We start from the raw sequence: 21,411 nt of genomic DNA, 5'->3' as shown, positions 1-21,411 counted from the left end.
TTAATATCAATAAAAAAAAAAATGGATTAATATGATACATAATTATGTCCCTTTTTTATTGTTGATGTTCAAACTGTGTCACAAATTGAACTTACCTAGAACTTACCTTGCTTTTTGTTTAATTTCAAATTCTGCATATATAATTCATTCTTGTCTTGTTGTTCATGTGTGTGCATAAGTCTTTTCTCATCTATAAATAAAAAAAAAATAATAAAAATTGGCTGATCGCTGGAGTAATTTTTCACAATTTGATTGGCTGATATTGTCCCAATAAAATTCAGTACATTTTTTTTATTACATCAATAGGAATTATCTCCCTTATACTATGAACGTAATCCTTTTTCTTTGCTTTAATGACCTACTAGATGAATAGAGTTTTAGTTATCCTATTTCTAATGAGAGTTGAGGGTTCAGACAAGGAAAACAAATAAACCAGTCCAAGATAGACATGATAGATTAAGAAGACACCACTAAGTCTTTGAGATTTATCATATTTCATTACAGAGAGGTTTTTAAATGAAATGTATTTCTGTAAGTTTGTGTTCCCTTTTTTTTGGTAATACTTTATGTGACTTTGTTTGGTAAATTTTTTTTTCCACTGTGCCAAAAAACATATGATACTCATAACCATTTTTTTTTCATCTTGTAAACATGGTTAAGTAGTGAATTATGTCCTAAAATTATCTGAATAATTCTAAATTGGAACCAGCAAAGCTTAGAGCTTTAGGTATATTTTGGTACATGAAGTGTGTATTTATTTTCCAGTATAATTTGCTGATGATTACGATGGTTCCAATGTCTTTGGGTGATATTTTTTTCATTTTCAATCATACCATATCTTCTTTTTTTGAAGACTATAATATCCAGAAATCACCTTCAATGACTAAATTTGGGACCACTACTATTTTTACTTACTTTAATATATGTAGTACTTATTAAATTAATAGTTATCCATCTTGTCTGTATTAACTTAATAATGTCCCATCTTGTCTCTCTAGTATTTATTAACTTAATAATGTTTCATCTTGTCTTTCTAGTACTTATTAACTTAATAGTGTTCCATCTTGTCCGTATAGTTGTTCAATTTGCTGCTTGATGTCAGCTTTCCATCTGTAAAAAAAAATATCATTGATTTTATTACAATTAAGCATTTAAAATGAAATAAGTTCCTTATACAACTATTCAAGAATTGAATGATTCTTTGTGAAAATTCATTGGGTGTAAAAGCATTGAACAAAGTTCATTTTGTATGAAGTGCGAAAGTGCTTCATTCTAAAAAGTGTGCACTGTCAACACTTTTACAACCCTATGAAGTTACAAAAAGAAGTTTAACTGTGTAATGCAATTGCTTAAAGAACAACATGTTATGTGTAGTTTGTCAATCAGAATAATGTATTATAATGAAACATATATCTAATGTAATTATATTAATAACAAGTATTTATTTTCCATTGTTTAAAAATTGATTAAGACTGCAGTCTATTAAATATTCATTCATGATTGATGGTTAAGAATAATTAAAAATCTGCTGCATTAGAGTAAATGAACGTATTAGCCAATCAAAATATGACATTTTATCCTGTAATTAGCCTTTTATTGTACAAATAACAGGTGTACAAATAAATTTTTGCTTTATTTGTATGGAGAAAGTTTCATCATTTCTTTAAATCAAAATACTGGGAAACACAGGTCAAAATTTTGTTTACCTTAATGAAGAAAAAGTTATGAAATTGAAAAAGTAGCTAGCTGGGAAAATGATGAAATCTTAAAGAAGACAGTATTTTATATGTTTAAGATGAGAAAAAAATGTCCAATGATCACTTGTTTAGTTTGTTAGAGATGAAAACAACTTACATATATGTATAATATAATACATGTATATGATATTATACTGCTTTCTACAAAGGAGTCTACATGTATGTCATCTTTTATAAATTGATTTGAAAATGTTTTTTGTGACTGTTTATTTTTTGTTATATATATCTTGGCACTTTTGTTTTGTTTCTTTGTTAGTTGGTAATTTCTGTGTCATTTGGTCTTTTGTGGAGAGTTGGCAATCATACCACATCTTCATTTATATTCTTTAAATTAATATGGCCTATAATTTAATTGAAATAATTATATGAAATGTAGTTTCGTCAGACCAAATTAAACAGACAATGAGACCTATATACATTGTAAAAAAAAGAGAGATTAGCATGTTAACATGCACCTCAACATATTTGTTGAAATTTTTGTTGTTTCTCAGCTCTGTGTTAAGAAATAATAGAGGGGGAGGGGAACAAAAAATGAAAAATTTATTAGTAGAGCTTGTAAAATTTTACAAAAGACATTGAAGAAGTTGCATTTAATTAATTGATTGATTTTAGAAATAATTTCAGCTACATGACTAGATTATAGATATGTTTTCTTACATGTAGTTACAAATGGACACTCAATATTAATGTTTGTGGTGTTAAATTATAAATTCACACTTTCTTCTACTTTTACTCTATGATTAAATGACTGCCTTCAACACATTGAAGTTTATGTCACTTGTACAGAGTATCCTTAACTCTGTCCAGCAAAGAACATTTTCATAATTTTAAGTTGAATATATATATCATGTATATATAGAAGAAAAATTTCAAATTTCTTTTTCGGTCAGACAAACCCTAAAATAACGAGACACAGACTGCAGTGCTTGTACTGTGCATTGCTTTGTATAGACATACATGTATATGCAGTGAAAATTTTCAAATTAATGTGTACTTAATAACAAAGATTATAACATTTTTACATTATATGGCCGTGCATATATATTTTACTCTTTTTTAATATAAAGATAAAACTATTCACTCGTGATGAAATTACTGACTGTGGTGTACATGTAGGTTCTCAGTGGAAGGCGTTTCCAGTTGTTTTTTTTGTGGAAAAAAATATTACATGTACTATTGCCTTATTGGTGTTCTGCTGGATGGAATTTGATATAAGAGTGTACATGTTTCGGTACTTTCTAACAGGTGAACTAGTCTGTTGTTGTGATTGCAATGAGATAAATATATGATTTTATAAAACACGACCAGACATGCATACAATGTGTGCTTTTTTTTATGGGGATAGCGGCCACCGTCTCTCGGTTTTAAGTGATCTATCATGTCACTATAACACTTGAGGTGTATCTGTGTATAGGTTTGTGACAAATCTTACAGCCCTTCTTTGTACTTTTCTATTTTGTTTAAATCCTTAGTAAAGTACTGGTCCCAGACTGACAGGAATATCCTAGTGATGGTCCAACTAAAGATGTGTATGCCTGTTCCTTTACTGAGGTTGAACTGATGATTTCACTTTGACTGATCAATAGATGTTTAAAGTTTTTTAAACAATTATATGTATATATATCTTAAATATTGTTGGCTGTTTTTTTTTTTATTTTAATGCTGTTATATCAGTAAGTTTTTGATTCTTTTATGTTAACTGCATATTTTCATAGATATTAAACTGATGAAACTTCCATCGGCAAAATAAACAAGTTCTCTATATATCACAGGCAAAATTTGCTCACATGAATTTCACATCAATCTCACGTGAAATTCACATGAAAAATTTCATGTGAAATTCACATGAAAAATTTCATGTGAAATTCACCTGAATCGAGCTTATACATGAAACTCACATGAAAATTTTCATGTGAATTTCACGTGAATTGAAGTTCACATGAATCTGATGTGAAATTTTTCACATGAATTTCACGTGAAATTTACAACAAAAAAATTTGATATTTTTCATGATTTTAATTCAATTTGAAAATTTAGATGTTATTTGAATTACTCTGTTTTAAAAATTCATGTGAATTTCACATGAAAATTTTTACGTGATTTTCATGTGAAATTCACATGAGTTTCACATGAGAATCACGTGAAACTCACAAAAATTGTTTTCACGTGAGTTTCACGTATAAGCCAGTTTGAGGTGAAATTGATGTGAATTTCACGTGAGATTCACATGAATTTAAATTCACGTGAAATTGATGTGAGTGAAATTTGCCTGTGTATATTGCTGCCATTGCCGGTGACGATAAAATAGCCATTTCTATAGACAAATGTTATTTTGACAGTTTAAGTCACAGCAGTTATTACATTTTAATTATGGCACAGGAGTTTGAACTCCTTTGGCTGTGATCTGACAGTACCGTCATGACCGTAAAAATAGCGACTGCCCAAAAATAAAAAATATCTAAATCCTCATTTTTTGGGGTAGAACTTTTTTTTTATAGTACTGATATCTATAATAAATATTTTTACATGTTATATATATTCAATTATTTGTTGACGATACCATTTAAATGAGCTTATGGGTTACATTGTCGATCTTCATTGTAGCAGACGTTCTTCCATTCTGACAGCTGTATTCTAGTTAGGAAATTCCCATGAAACATCCGGAATCTCCTGCGCGACTGGTTGCGCATTAAATAGTACTAAAAAGTACTAAAATGGCGCTGGTCTCCACCTGTCTATTTATAGAACAAGGTGATTATATATAGCGGGATCCCAGTCTACACAATTAATTCCTCTATTAGTTCTTTATAACTTTTTGTCTCATTAAAAAAAATGTACCTAATCTTTTTGTCAAATTTTTTGTGTGTGTAATGTATAGTACTAGTCCAAAAACATATCCAAAATTCAGAAAGATTGCTCTGATGTAACTTACAAATTTAGCCAATACACATCCATACCCCTATGGACAAGTCAAGAGATGTTCCGAAAACTGTAAATATTACCTTTTTGCACTTGACCTAATCACTCTTTCCATATTAAAATCAGTTAAAATACCTTCAACAAAAAGTTATTTCACCTCTCTTCTTTCATTTCCACCCCAGAAAAACTAACAAATGAATGAAAAAGGCAAAGAAAAAAAATAAAGAAAAAATACACTTTAATTAAAGGGAACTATATTACGAAAAGTAGGGTCATTAATTGTGGTCTTGGGCCGTCTATGTTGTGAAGATGTCGGTCATGAAAAAACAGACAAAATAATGGTATTTTATTCAGGTAAAATGGCGTTTTATAGTCCGATGTTGTTAAAATTGCCACCAAAACGATATGCACGAACAAAATGCAGCATCTGTCAGCAAAATCCAGATATACAACTTTTTGCACGGTTCATGAATTTACACACTGGGGTTGTAAAAAAGTGCGGGAATTTCATTTGAGATTGAGAACAGGGAAAGAGTGGTTTGATACCCCAATTAGGATATGCATAGATACTTCAATTAGGATACAATACTCCAATTGGGATATAGTATCCCAATTAGGGTTATTCCCAACCTGTTCATGTACTTCCTTCAGTCATAAAGAATCCTAAACTAAGGAAGCTCTGGTTGTCTCAGATAAGAAGGGAAGGGTTTAATCCCGACCCAAATTGTCACTGGCATGCACTTTGCTCCCGTCATTTTATTGAAGGAAGACCTACGAAGGAAAATGCAGTCCCAACCATATTTGCCTACAACAACTACAAAACTGGAACACCAAGAGACACCAAGAACAGTACCTTACGTCCCATTGAACAATTGATATTGACAACACAGTAAGTAACAAATAGTTGAAATTAGTGTCCTCTTCCTTTTTCATTCTTCAATATATTTTTGTCTTGTTTGCCTATTATGATGAAACAGTAAAAGAAAATTGTGTGTGTGTGTGTTGGGGGGGGGGGGGGGGTGGTAGAAAACAGATGTTTGTCCCTTTTATCTGTTTATAAGAGGCGGAAATTACCCCTCTTATGTCTACGAGGCTCCAAGATAATAAGCTTTGACAACTTAAAAAAAAGTTTTCATGTTTACGAACAGTGTTTTTTAAATATTGGACTGTATGCACATGAAGATATATATTTATTTTTTTAATATATTTTACAGACCAGCAAACATTGTTACAGTTTCACAACTGCCAAAAGTACCAAGACAAAAGAAATACATACCAGATATTCCAGGTAATTTTAAGTACAACTAATAAAAAATGATGTCATGACTAAATAGTCAGTGTGCCACCATGGTACTGTTAAATCAGAGGGAGCTACATGTACATGTAACTGAACCAAGGAACATAGGGGTCAGTCTATTGTATGACTGCATGTTCTGATAGGCATATATATATATATTTATAGTTAAAATGCATGGATGGTTTTCATAATTTAATTTAACAATAACAATTGTGATTAATCAGTCAATGACCACATAAAATCAATTAGTAAACAATGCTTAATAACAATTATAATATAATTCTAATTAAAATACAAATATAAAAGTCATACATTAAATTTTAAACAATTTATCTTCACAATTTCAAGATAAAATAATTGCCAATATTATTTTATCACAAAATAAACTAAACTTCAAAAACAAAATTTAAAAAGTATTTTGCAAAGATAAATATGAGTCTCAGATTAATTTTGTCTGCACACTACATGTACACCATCAACTGGTATACTGGTGGACAGTCTTAAAGGTCCAGTAGAAAAGATATGTGTTCTGAGAGTTATGGCTCTTAAACATATGGTTCTAGTTCCCATTTATAAAATGATTACCTGCATTTTTGTACTTCAACTTTCTAAATTACATGCACATTTCGTACGTTTAATTCTTTTAAATCAAACAGTCTATGATCCTGACTGATGTACATTGTAGTCAAATAATTCTAATTTAAATAGTACATATTTACTTACTTTCAGTAATTTCCTACATTGAAAAGCCAAGTTTGGACCACACTTATTGCACTAGCACTGAAGTTAGTGAAGATGTCTCCATTGAGGAAAAATGTGTAATGTTAATTGAAAATAGCAACACCTTAGAGGTACGACATTAATTGGGATTTTATTTGATATTGAAAATTCCTCCATTGGATATAAGAGTCAAAAGCCATGTAAAAGATATTTTTTAATCTTATGAACTATAGAAATAATATGTATTTCAATCAAAAATTGATTCGTTTTAATTTATTAGATGGCAGTTCATACATCAAAAATTATATAATGTAAGAAGCAAGGTGCTTTTATATTCAAATTAATACATCAATATTAAATATGATCTATTCAAACATTTTACTAAATATATATTTACTTTTAAAATTTGTAATCCAACTTGAACATGTTGAAATATAGTATTGCATGTAAATGGGTTTTTTTAGTCATTATACCATATAACTGTATTTCATTCTGAACATGCATGAAATATTTGCCACTGAAAGTTTAGCAACCAAAAATCAATCAATCATACAACTGTATTGTTTTATTGTTACCAACTTGACTTAAGTAAACAAAAAATACAAAAACAATATCATAAATTGTTTGCATTGATTTATGTATTTATAATTATTACTTTTTTTCACAGCAAAAATGTCAAAGATATGAGACAGATAATAACCAGCTACGGAAGCAAGTTAAATTGCTACAAGTTGAACTACATGCTACCAAAGAGGAAAATAAAGTTTTAAATGAGAAGTTAAATAATACAGATGAACTGCTAAAGGACAAACTCGTTGAAAAGTTGACTAAATCAAATAGTAATGTTAAATGTTTTCTTGGACTGCCAAGTATTTCAATGCTTTTTGGAATTTTTAAATTATTAGAAGGACATGCTTCAAAAATGAAATACTGGATGGGTCCCGACTCAAGTGACGGTAAAAGATGGCAAGTAAATAATAAGAAAAAACCTGGTGCTTCAAGGAAGTTGACTTTTTTTGAAGAATTTGTTATAACTCTTTTGAGGTTGAGGCTAGGACTAAACACATATGTGTTGTCTCTTTTGTTTGGTGTTTCACAGTCAACAATTAGCAGGGTTTTCACGACTTGGATATCTTTAATGGCACAATGTTTAGGACCACTTATTAAATGGCCATCTAAGGAAAAGATTAAAAAACATATGCCTCTATCATTTCGTAGAAAATATCCTAACACTCGTGTAATCATCGATGCTACTGAATTTTATGTGCAGAGACCAAGAAACCCAACAGCACAGTCAAAAACGTGGTCAAATTACAAGTCAAAGAACACTTTTAAAACGCTTGTAGGTATAACACCAAATGGAGCTTTTTCGTTTATATCTGACTTATGGACTGGTAACATTTCTGATAGGAGCATTACTGAAAGAAGTGGATTCATTGATCTGATTGAAAAGGGGGATCATGTAATGGCTGACAGAGGTTTTTTAATCAAAGACTTATTATTATCAAAAGGTGCCACCTTAAATATGCCACCATTTACCAGACCATGTAAACATGGAAAAGGACGATGTCTTACGGCAAAGGAGATTAAGGAATCAAAATCCATAGCCTCTTTGAGAATACATGTAGAAAGATCAATCCAGAGACTGAAATCTTATAAATTCTTAAGTGGTGTTATGCCAATAAATTCACTTTCTGTTGCTAATCAGGCTCTTAAGGTTGCAGGATTTTTTTGTAACCTGATGAAACCATTAGTTCAAAAGTTATAAAAACTTGTTTTGTTTAATAAATCATTTGAAATTTATTTGACATATACATGTATATTAATTAAAGGAGCAATGATTGGCAATTTTTTATCCAGTGTTTCTTTTTTTCTTTTATGATTCATGTTAATACTAAAAATTATATTCCTTGATTAAAAAAAATCAACAGCTTAATAAGAGAATTATTCTGTTCTAAAATTTTCTTTCAAAAACCGATAAGTAGTGGAAATATGGCTTTATCATGTATTCAAAATTACAAAACTAACAGATGTACACGTCTATGCACAATAGTAGGTTATCTCCCATTTGAAAGAGTTGTCTTTTCTAAATTTAGAAGAATAGAGACTATTTACATTATCAGCTGATAATGTTTTAAATAATGAAAGCGACATATATCATAAGTTGTCTTAACATAAAAGATGATATTTATTATGTTTAATATTGTTTATTTTAGTTATGTTTAATCAAATTAAATTATATAACCAAACTTTATCACTGTTTTATATTGTGAATTGTAATGAACTTCAAACAAAGTATTCAACTGGTACATGTGTAAATCTGACTCTATACTAGCAGAATTTTTGGTAGAACATATGAACTGTAGAATGATGCAAGTTTTGGAAAAACATTAGACCAAAATTGTTCATCAAATGGTATTCTCTCATGATGTACACCTTTAAAAGTAAATAATACAAAATCACACCATTTTCGTTTAGTAACTGCAAGCTGACATTGAATTTGACAGTAATACGGAGATGTGTCATTTCTCTTCATAAGTGGAGTATCATTTTCTATGTGAAAGTTTGTTTTGTCTAAACAAGCAGCATTGATTGGTGTTTCTTCTGAAAATTTATATGGACATTTTATTTCCAAACAACCTTGTCCACAGCATTTACACTCTAATAACCCATCAGGAGAGCAACCTAAGTAAGGACTGTTGTTGTCAATTACAAACCCAGATAATTTACATTCTAAATTATCATGCAAATTTTTTTTGTCATGAAGATAAGACTCTCTAGCAACATGTTCAAATTTTTTTCCATGTCTTAAAGCAGGCAAGTCTGAATTAACACTGTTTGTAAGACCTAAAATGAGTTTGACTAGATGGCCATCAGGGTTTCTTCCTGAAAAATGAAGACAACTATATAAAATGGAAGCTGTTATTCTGCCATGTCTCTGATAAAACCACAAATCACTATCACTCTGACTGATAGTCTTTTCGAATATATCAGTGAAATAATTATCAGGGATATTTCTATGTATGTGCTCAATAAAAGATTCAAGTGACTCATCTGACGAATCATCATTATTAAATTGTGTTGCTAGATCTAGTATGTTGACAGGCAAACACTCAAAATCATACTCCGAACCAGAGCTATCTGACAGAACATATGCTGCGCATGCTGGTAAGTTTTCTGATTTTATTAACCGAAGCATTTCTTTTTCTACAGCATGTGGTGTCATGTTATGACAAGAAGGCCTATAATGGTCACTTGTTGGTTTGATTGGTGGTTGTCCTGTAGGCTCACTCCTCAGGTCTAAAGAGGTTATTTTTACTGGAGCTGATGTTCTGACTGGGTTAACCCATTTAGCAGCCTTGTCAGTAACAGAAATAACCGATCTATCGGACAAATCCTGACAAAATCTTTGCATCCCGAACAGGAGTGCTGCCACGTGCTTACATGTTCCATCACCACTGTAAAATAATTATATACACTGAAGTATTCATTTTTTAGAAGTGCTCGAGGGATTAAACAATTTCAAAAAACAATGTTACCCTATATTTAAAAAATAAAAACAAAAAGTTGCTTGAAAAAAAAAATCTTTTGTCTCTGAAAAATCAACATTGACTATCCCCGCTTGTTTGCATCTCTTTTTTGAAGGTGATAATTCTGAGAGAGAAAAAAATGGAAATTAATTTTATGTGCCCTTTACAGTAATTTGGAGTGAACTGATAATATGGTATTCCATGTAGGTTAAAAATCAAAAACAGATGACATAATAAAAATACACATTTTTTTGGCAATTCTTGATGAGATTATTCATCTTTTTTAATCTTTATTTTATTTTTCTCACTCATTACTTTCATTTTTGTCTTAAACAGATATGGCTAATCAGAATTCTACAATTACATGTACTTGATAACTGTATTCTTGATATTATTATTCTTTTCTGTTTTCAACATACTTTTTAACCAATCTATTCATTATTTTCTTGCGTTATTCTTTATATTTTAACACCCCATTATTCTCTATTCTGTAAACCCCATCGGCACCCACACCCTCGGACTCGGATTATTCATGTAAGAACTTACGCCACACATGTACATTCTGCTGAATGTATTGACCCATCAAATAGGACCACTATCCAAACTTCGTACGGGTCAGCAGACTGTCTCTCTTCTGGTACACATGCTGCTTTTACATAGTGTATATCGCTGTGAAATTTTGACTGCCTAACATCACGGATATGTCCATTAGAATGAAGACGGTAACTGTTGTCATTTTTATAGCCTTTCAAACGTTCATTTGTCCAGTTACAAATGTTTTTTAAATAATGATTAACATCAAACGCTTCAATTATTGGAATTGTATTTAAATCATCAGACCAATCAATAACAGTCTTGGGATGCGGCAACTCGACACCATCTACAGTTCGCCGTATTTTATTTGCGAATATGTAATTATCGGGTTCAAAGGCGGGAATCTTTTGTAATTCCGCTTCTTCAGCTAGTTCAACTAATTTACTCTTTTTATAACCCGTTGTTTTCAGGGGCGTAGCTAGGTATTTATTCAACTGTAGGCACCAATCGACAGGGGTCTGGGGGCCGCTTAAGGCCTCTCGCAGGTCCAGGGCAGAGCCCTGGTAGGGGGTTTAGGGGGCAAAGCCCCCGACGGAAAACGGTTTTCAGCGTTTTAGCTGCAAAATTTTATGTACAAAAATATTAAATTTACTGGTTATTTAATCATGATAATTATAATATACATAATGAAAAGTTTGAAGAATTATGAATAATGTACCATAACTTCTGACTGGTGAAATTTTTTAAATAAGGCAGTACAATCCGTCATATAAAAACAAATTATTTAATATGCATTGCCCAGCGTAGATCAGCGTATCCCTTTAATTAAGCAGTATTCCCTGTTTGGTATTATATCTATTCCGTTCTGATTGGTATACACGTTTAACTTAATTAATAGTACATATTGACGATCCTTCATTAAAAAAATAGGTGCGTAAACACTGATACTACTATATAATAGAACTGTCCTTTTGGCTAGACATCAACCATCAATCTTTTGATTCTTAAACCTTTACATAGTCGATGCCTAACAAAATTCAAGAAATTCGTATTTCTGTATTATCCTCTTCTGTAAAAACCCTACTTGCTTAGGACTTTTGAATAATTGTGGCCATTATACACGCAGATTTGAGAGTACTCAAAATTACTGGAAGCCAGTTGATTGATTGATTTTTTTACATCCAGTGTCAAATATTTATGCAAGTTCAGGACCGTTGAAATTTTTTTTTACAATAAATACAACTTGGAGCTAGGTGCTGTAATAGGTGTCGTCCAAGACGAAGGTCTGGAAATTTAAAAATGCCATGCATTGGAAAATGAGGGATTATTGGAAAGGAGCATACAATTTGCCTTTCAGTAGACCAACTACGAACTCCTCAAAGAGTTGCATTCTCTCTACAACTAGGCATCGGATTTAATGTTCCCGTTCTGACCAGGCGTGACTGCGTATTTATACATCCTGCACAGCCAAATGGACGACCAACATTGGCAAGTCCGGTGAAGACAACGTGGAAAGCTATTTGAAAACTAACAACAACTAATTTAAAAACTCATGTGTCTTAGTTGAGGTTCATTCATGTTTTTGTTGATAGAAATCAAATGATCTGAGCAAAGTTCTAGTTTTAATATAGTTTCTATATAAGGTGAAATCGTAAAAACATTCAATTCTATCCAATGTTCCATTCACTAAGGACAAGCGGCTAGTGTACACATGACATTCGATAATTTAAGTTTTGACAACTTCACCGGCTTTCATCTACAGATAACGTTGTTTATTATTTTTTTTTGATAAAAAAAAAATAATTGTGAAAAAATTATGTGTAGGCACGTGCCTAAAGTGCCTAACGGCAGCTACGCCCCTGGTTTTAACACCTCTGTTTTTCAAGAACTGTTTGATTTCCGGGACGTTTTTATTCTTAAAATCAGAGTCCATTGTAGTCAATGTAAACAAATAGGTGCCCCGACGTCACACGACTTACGTACCTTCATGTACAAAAGAGTTCTTGACGTTCGGTAATCTGAATCTTACGTATTATATAGAATTAGAAGGTATGTCCAAATAAGTAATTATTTAAGAGGGTGGGTCGGAGGGGTCCTGATCCCGAAATCCCCAGTTTAAAAACATGAAATCTTGAGGTCCCGAATTTAAAAAATATCAAAACCTGACATCCCGAAATTTGAAGAAAGTGATCCCTGACCACGAAATCTCGAACTTAAAAACACCCGATCCAGACGTCCCGAAAAAGGTCCTGCCCCTTCTCATTTAACTTGCGTCTAAAAAGATGACTCGACCTTAAAATTTCCCTCTAATTTGCTCCCCTTGAACTCTATTTGGCCCCTTCCCAATCATTTTCCTCTACATTTGTTTAAAAGTCATATATTGGAATTTAAGTTAATAGACTTAAATTCAGTTATCGCCGGGGCCACTCACGGATTGTGTTTCATGTTTTAGATTTACCCAACATGAGTGACGTTTTATTCTGTGACGTCATTTAGTCCTTTTTAGAATTTCATCGCAGCAAGCAAGCTGTTTAAATTTCGTAAGCGGTAAACTTGAAAATTGAAAATTGAAATTGTAAAGTAGACTAGTGTTAGAATTTGTATGGTTATAACTGCCTCATGCTTCTAATGTTTATTAGAAGTAATCTTAGAAAGAATTCGTTTTATCGATCGTCATTTTTTAACCATATTTGAATTTATTATTACATCGCCACGTGGAGAGCACATGCAAAGACTGAATGAGAAATTGGTCCCATGAATGTCGTTTTCATTTTTATAATTATTTATTTTTTACAAGTGTGAGTAATTAGATGCAACATTGTCCTAAGATTTGCTGATTATAATAATGTTTACCATGCGTCATTGTATATTTCTACATAGAATTAGATGCATGTATTCGTGTGTATAATCATCATGATATATTTATATCGTGACGACGAGTTTAATTTGTTTTTATTTTAGATTTTTTATATATTACTTTTTCCCCATATCTTATACTATTGAAATTGAGTATTGACAGATCGTCTAGTGCCTATGCCTATGAGGCCCCTCATGGGGGGGTCCTAGTAATCACATAATCACCATTTTTTTGCCAATATAATCACATAATCATTAAATATTTGCTTATCTTTAGTAATCAAATAATCATAAACTAAAAATACAGTCCTAGGTAATCAAATAATCATGAAATATTTGGCTTAATAATCAAATAATCATTAAAAAAACGGCCAAGTAATCACATAATCAAAAACCCCATGAGGGCCCTCGCCTATGGGTAAGCCTAACTAATTGTATTTTGCGCTGTAACAGATCATGCAGGTTAGTAACGTGTCTTTAATGATTATGTGTTGTGGGGCAGTTAACTGGACCCCTGCTGTTGTTTCAATCTTATCTACACTGTGTCGAAGTATCAATCAGCGGGTGGCCAGTTAAGTGGGGCAGGTGTTATCTAATGAATTCCCGAAAACTTCCGAATTAAAAGTAATACATCGGGACTATTGTGTATCTAGATCTTTCATAGCACATATACAGCAAATATTCCATGAAAGGATATGAACGTAAAAGGGACGTACTCTTTGGGGCGAAGGACCCAGGTTCGCAACCGGAAGTTCAACTTTCGATCAAATAAACAAAAATCTTGGAAATCTTGAACAGAGACCATACCCGGAGTTAAGAAGCAGTAGCCAAAAGAAATCATTGCTAAATGTTAGCTTGCTGGTGGATTTAAGCAAACATTATCATCTGTATATATCCGGCTATAAATTTTGCGTGTACCTACACATTTGTGTACTAAAAACTGTCAAGAGTCGTCCATCACAGTGACATGTATACATTTTTTTAGTTGCTACTACTCTCTAGCATAGACTAGGTCGATGTGGTATGAATAGTTCCGTTAAATCAAGAATTTAGCCATACAATGTATGTCAACAGGCCACAGCTTGAATTACTCAATTATTATAAATATATACAAATATTACACTATGTTACTATCAACTGACTATGGATTTAAGTTTAATAAATATATAAATCTGTAATATACTAATTTTGAATTATTATTTTTTTTAAAATATTGTAACTATTATCGACACAACTACATGTATGAGTATACATAATTTTTTATTGTTATTGTTTCTTTGTACAGTCATTTGGTTTTGTTATGTCAATGCTATGTAGCATTGTGGAACTAATATTTACTTTTTGTTGAGTTGTAGCACAATGTTGGGAAGATCAGTTAGAGACCTTGCTCGGCCACAGAACACGGCCAAGGGTTGTAACAGTTGGACCAGAGACTTAGACAACAAGGACACACCAGTTTTTACAGATGGGTCACCAGACTGGACTGGATTCACGACTCATCACGCCACTAACTCAACTCCTTTGGTCACATACATTTGTACATTGGATCATCATCAGACGTTATTTATGCAAACCCCTAGAGCTCTGCATTAGTATGATCCAATTGAGAATTTATCAGGTAATCGTCAGATTTACTAGTTAAAAGCAATATTTACTTTGCAGTTAAACCCCTCATGTACAAAATGTACATGTGATTCCAACATATAACAAACATATTTATAAAGATTAAGACAACTTTTTCTAATCTTATGGGTTAGATTGAAAAGATTTGTGCAACGTTTATATCTCAGTTTCTAAACTTAAAATCCATAAAATATTGCTGAATGTGTTACTTTTACAAATTTATATGGCCATAACATGATGGGATGCCGCATCATGTGTTTGAAATAAAAAACATTCGTAAATATGAGGTTACAATTATATATAATTGTTATATAAATATATTACATGTGAAACTTTTAAATGTTGTTTGGTATATATTATCACATTTTGAATGGAGGACGCTACCGATTTATATAACATTATAATATTTATCTTGTTTAATAATCTGAATATTAAAAATCAGATATGCATGTACTGCATAAAGTACCACAATTTAAAGCACAAAATTTATAGAAGTCTATATTTATTGATCACCATTTTAGGACAGACTGCAAATATTTCTGTTTGCCACAAACCCTACCAACCAGTCTTAGGTGTGTGGGAACTTTTCATTATTATTGATTTTTTTTATATATATATATATTAAGGGAAAAAAGGGGCCAAATGATTTTATCTTGTAACCAACTTTTAAAATGAGACTTACAAGTTTTGTGTAATTTAAATTTGTCGTCGCAGTTAAACGGATATATACATGTATGTACATGTAATATTAGCAAATCTAGTACAAACTAAGTAATTATTTACAGCTTGTCTTGCAGTCTGCTCCACCGTTAAAAATCGTTAGTATTTAGGTGTCGACAATGTTCAGCTTTAATTTATATATATACTAGAATGTATTGTAATCTTCATCCTGGGAGATTCTAAGAGTTGCGCAATTTATGAGTATCGTACGCTGTATGTTTAGGTGTCAGTTTGTTATTTTAGGCTGGAAGCATTATGAGGAACTTTTCATTTGCATAAAATCTTTGGCCCTACTGGTTGCTTGGCAACAGTTGATTCTAAATTATGGTTGTTATTTATTAATGAAAATTATAATACAGGTTGAATTTCAGTTAGCATGAATGCTGGGACTATTTGAAATGTTGTGCTTTTAATTATGAGGGTATCTAGATGTTGTTAAGCACTTGTTTGTGTTTTGTTTTTTTTGTGTTTACTTTGCATAATCTAGACCTTCTTGTGATATTCAAGTTCAAATCACCTAGTCCTTTAATGGAAATAAGTGTTTTTTTGGGCAACCTGGTTCAAACCCAAGACGAGAGAGAGAAAGAGTGGTTGCTGTGGTTATACTAAATGTTTGTTTCTGCTTACATGTACATGGATTTAGACTCTCGTATAGGGTTCTCATAGTCATTCTTTTAATTTCCGTTTGCCTGAGTTGATCCAGTTATTCTTGCTTTGTATTTATGGGCGTTTAAATTATAAGAATTTCACCTCTACATAGACATCTTGCACATTCAGGTATTGACCATCCAATCTTTTATGGTATTACACTTTACAACGGACAAATGTCAGCATTTACCTCAAAAACTAACGAAACATAAAAGCAAGCTTATATAAAGTAGGGATACTGTTGCCTGCATATATACAGCTTATTTTGGCTTCAATATTGATTCACTTGCACATCTTTGCATCGGACTAAACTCTTTTATTTTTAAACCAGTTGCAGGTATGATAAGAGTTAGGTTTCTCTAATATATTTTATGATGATATGATATTAAACCCCCATGACGGGATGGTGCTAGATATTTCGTATATTGAAGACATAGTTTTTCGAACAGTTAAATTGAGGTCTGGAGCTGGCATGTCGGTAACTGTTAGTAGTCCGTTGTTGATTTATGTAATATCGTCATTTTCAATTTTTGTTTTGTTTGATTTGTTACCTATTCTGATATTTGACTCTGACTTCATAGGCAATTCCAGGGGGGGGGGGGGGGGGGGCTGCCCCCCCCCCTTTTGTGGGAAAAATTTGGTTGATTATATAGGGAATCATTGAAGCATGACTGGAGCGGGCCCCCCCCCTTAGGAAAAGTTCTGGATCCGCCACTGGACTTCTTTAAACTGTGTGATTTTTACTGTGCGTATTGCTGTGCGTTTGTTTCTTCTTCATTTGGTTGAGATTTTAAAAACTTGTTTAACCCCTTGGCATTTTAGTATCTGTTCCAAATCTGGGGCCTCTGGCCTATGTAAGTTTGGTATGAACTTTTATTTTAGATTAGAGTTTAGTATGATATTCATTATCACTGATCTGGTACAAATTTTGCATTATGGCTGAAGCCATTTCTGGTTTTTAGAGGGATTGCTTCAGATGATTGGTCCCAACTGCAGATGTTTATCCTGCTATTACCCCAAGTGAATTTATTACTGTTATTTCAGACCTTTTGTAACCGTTTATTTGTAAGTTCCACACCACCCAGTACATACAGATGTATCAGAGAGAACAGTCTTTCCTTTTTTCATGAGTTCGGTTCTCTAGTTGATTTATTGAATACATTTCCTATCTCTTTATGAATGGTTAAGGTATTGCTTACTTGTACATTTTGTATCTCTCTCAACAAAAATTGTGACATTACTAATTTACTAGGATTGGATATTTTTTTTAGTAATTTAATGATGTGTCAAAATTGAGGTTTGAGTTTTTAAGAAGGTATTAAACACTCCAGGCCTTTACATTTACCACAACCAGAGTCATGCTGAAGTCTAGCAATATTTTCTTATCTTGTGTTGGTTATACTTGGTATGAATTCAGTGTATTTGAAGCTGTCCTTTCAAATTGTTTTTGGACGATTATTAAAAGGGTTGGAGATCCAATACTGACACTTAATACAGGGTTTTACAGAGAATTATTATTTTTCTTGATTTATTATGCTTTAAATTGTATTCGTATTACTATGTAACTATACATGTACTTCCATGTAGCTATTTGCCGTACAAGAATTGTAGGAGATCCTATTAGCTTTAATGTTTGATGTTTGAATAGTAGAATCCTCAATAGTAAGTATGTTTTTGTAGCAGACTGACATCCTCCAGATGGGGTTGACTTAGGTCTAGCCACAGAAATCCATTTTTGTGGTGGCATATTTGTCGCATGTTAAAAAGAATATATAATGAAACTATAAGGATCCAACATATTTTTAATAAACTTGTAGCAGGTAATGACACAGGTAGTTCTAGAGTGGGTCTTTGCACAATGAAATGAAGAACATGATCAGATGGATTGTGAGATTCATCATTCTTAAGTAAGGATGGTCTCAAATTTGACCAATGCAAACATGGACGGTGCTGCTATAGAATTTACAACTATTTATTGTCTTTATAATTAGCTGTCAGGGTTGCTACATAAAATATTATGATTTTCGATCAGACCAGAAATTTTTCAACTGGATGTTTTTCACTTGTCACCCTTAACCTGCTTATGAAATGAATTCTTAAACATCTTTAATATTATTTGTTGATATACTATAATATACTATATTTTATGATATACAAATACAATCAACTATCTTATGGTTTGCTGTAGTTTTGGTAAGTTTTTTTATCTGTGTAGGTAAATATGTTTTGAACAGTTGTTCACAAAACATCATCTAGATTATTTAACATATATATGTACCAAGTTGTACTTTAAATAAAAATATCTATCTATCTAGAATATTGATCATATATATGTACCAAGTTGTACGTTAAATAAAATATCTATCTATCTATCTAGATTATTTAATATATATATGTACCAAGTTGTACGTTAAATAAAATATCTATCTATCTAGATTATTTAATATATATATATGTACAAAGCTGTACATTAAATAAAAATATCTATCTATCTGTAGTTATCTCATATCTGGTTCACAGCTTTGCAGCGAACCGCCCTTTTTATGGCGGTTGACAGAGTCTCTGTTTTCCTCCGTCAATGTGGCAGAATTCGCTGCATAGAATCGTAATGTTAACTATGAAATTTTAGGTTTTTGGATAATACAGACTACACTTGTGTATCCCACGGTGTTTTCTAAATTTAAAGCACCAGTGTATCCCACGGTGCATCTTTACATTTTCATATATATCTATCTATCTATCTATCTGGTTGCCATATTATCTTCGGGTAACCGACCATAGATCTATCTACATATACATATACATCTATGGTCTATCTATCTATATATATATATATTATATATTATATGAATCTATCATATTATGAATAAAAGCTGTGGCCAGATATCGCCAAACCATATATGTATTTTGTTTTAATGGCACCATCTGAGATAATGGAATTTAAGTTAATAGACTTAAATTCAGTTATCGCCGGGGCCACTCACGGATTGTGTTTCATGTTTTAGATTTACCCAACATGAGTGACGTTTTATTCTGTGACGTCATTTTGTCCTTTTTAGAATTTCATCGCAGCAAGCAAGCTGTTTAAATTTCGTAAGCGGTAAACTTGAAAACCCGCCCTCCCACTTCTTTTTATTGTACAAGATACTGCTCTTTTGTATTTATTTTTCAGGTTTGTGTCGGTGACAGTGGTGGTACAGATTTGACTGATGATGTTAACTTGTTTGCTGTTGAGAAAAGTGACTTTTATATGAACTTTGAGCATCATTAATATATTCCCGTTAATGGCAGAATTCGCTGCATAGAATCTTAATGTTAACTATGAAATTTTAGGTTTTTGAATAATACAGACTACACTTGTGTATCCCACGGTGTTTTCTAAATTTAAAGCACCAGTGTATCCCACGGTGCATCTTTACATTTTCATATATATCTATCTATCTATCTATCTATCTGGTTGCCATATTATCTTCGGGTAACCGACCATAGATCTATCTACATATACATATACATCTATGGTCTATCTATCTATATATATATATATTATATATTATATGAATCTATCATATTATGAATAAAAGCTGTGGCCAGATATCGCCAAACCATATATGTATTTTGTTTTAATGGCACCATCTGAGATAAATATTCTTTAGTCCATTTACAGTAACAGCTGTTTTGTGATTTTGATTCGGTTTCCATGTATTTGTGTCTTATATGGAGGAGGTCTTATATACTAAACTATATTTATTTTCTTGTTAAATTATATACTTTTCTGATGCACAAATCAGTCTTAATTTATGTATAATAATTGCACTTCAATTTCTATGCATATTTATTATAATGATTTGGCCTTGTATGTATGTTTCTTTTTTTTATCTACTAGTAAATCACATACTAAATGAATGACAGACGGACATATATACAAAACTTAATGAATAATTGAAATCAAGATATTTGCGTTATAACGCAAATGTTTGCGTTATATCGCAAAGGTTTGCGTTGTTACGCAAAAGGTTTGCGTTATAACGCAAAGGTTTGTTTGCGTTATAAAACGCAAAAGGTTTGCGTTGTAACGCAAAGGTTTGTGTTATATCGCAAAGGTTTGCGTGATTCATGCAAATTTGTACGGAAGCGTATTAGCGCCACACATTTTTTTCTTCCTATGTTTGCGTTAAACGCAAACCTTTGCGATATAACGCAAGGGTTATAACGCAAACATAGGAAGAAAAAAAAATGTGTGGCGCTAATACGCTTCCGTACTTTGCATGAATCGAACAAGAAATTTTATTAAATTTGGTTTTGAAAAATAATTTGTTTATATACGGGGGAATCCCGAGTGAAGAATACGTATTGCCACACTCTGTAGTCATCTTGCAATTTACTATTATCAATTTAAGGAAACCATTTGATATGAAGGTATGTATATCCTGCGGAAATAGCTTTAATTCATTGTCTCAAAAAGTCTTTACTGAAGGTCATTACTGTAATCTCAGCTCTTCGACTTTTGAAATAAGTTTGACTTTCTCAAATATATTGTCTTAAATCATCCGTGACTGATTAGACATTAATGACCAAAATATGAATCTTGAGCAGTAAAATCGCTGAAAGGTATTCCTTCTGTCGCTAAGCTATGTGAAATTTTGATCAATTTTCTTTGTTTGAACGTCTACTCTTTTTGTTTTCTTCCCGGAAATATTCATCACAGTAATGTCGCTGTGCATTCACCCGTATTGACGGTCCTTATCAGCATTTTAATACTAATCTGTAGTTTAAACAAAGATTATCATTTTTGGAAGCAAAGTTACCG

At 32.0% G+C, this 21,411-nt stretch overlaps 1 protein-coding gene and 2 long non-coding RNA genes across 4 annotated transcripts in view; 2 read left to right on the top strand and 1 right to left on the bottom strand.

Annotated features, from left to right (window-relative positions):
• Positions 1 to 21,411, bottom strand: part of LOC143062798 (uncharacterized) — a 528,850-nt gene that overhangs the window by 156,392 nt on the left and 351,047 nt on the right. The gene's annotated exons all lie outside the window — the stretch shown is intronic.
• LOC143062791 (uncharacterized) lies at positions 5,314 to 8,475 on the top strand. Its single transcript, XR_012974847.1, has 4 exons — positions 5,314 to 5,565; positions 5,891 to 5,964; positions 6,703 to 6,824; positions 7,361 to 8,475. It is a non-coding gene; the product is annotated as an uncharacterized LOC143062791 (long non-coding RNA).
• LOC143062790 (uncharacterized) lies at positions 14,265 to 20,211 on the top strand. Of its 2 annotated transcripts, none has more exons than XR_012974845.1 (2): positions 14,265 to 14,462; positions 14,969 to 20,211. It is a non-coding gene; the product is annotated as an uncharacterized LOC143062790 (long non-coding RNA). The 2 variants fall into 2 exon arrangements; XR_012974846.1 differs by having other exon boundaries at positions 14,265 to 14,500.

This window comes from Mytilus galloprovincialis, chromosome 2 (genome assembly GCF_965363235.1).
Source record: "Mytilus galloprovincialis chromosome 2, xbMytGall1.hap1.1, whole genome shotgun sequence".
NCBI classification, from domain to species: domain Eukaryota; kingdom Metazoa; phylum Mollusca; class Bivalvia; order Mytilida; family Mytilidae; genus Mytilus; species Mytilus galloprovincialis.
Note: the sequence above shows the minus strand (reverse complement) of the source record. Positions and strands in the feature narration are given on the sequence as shown.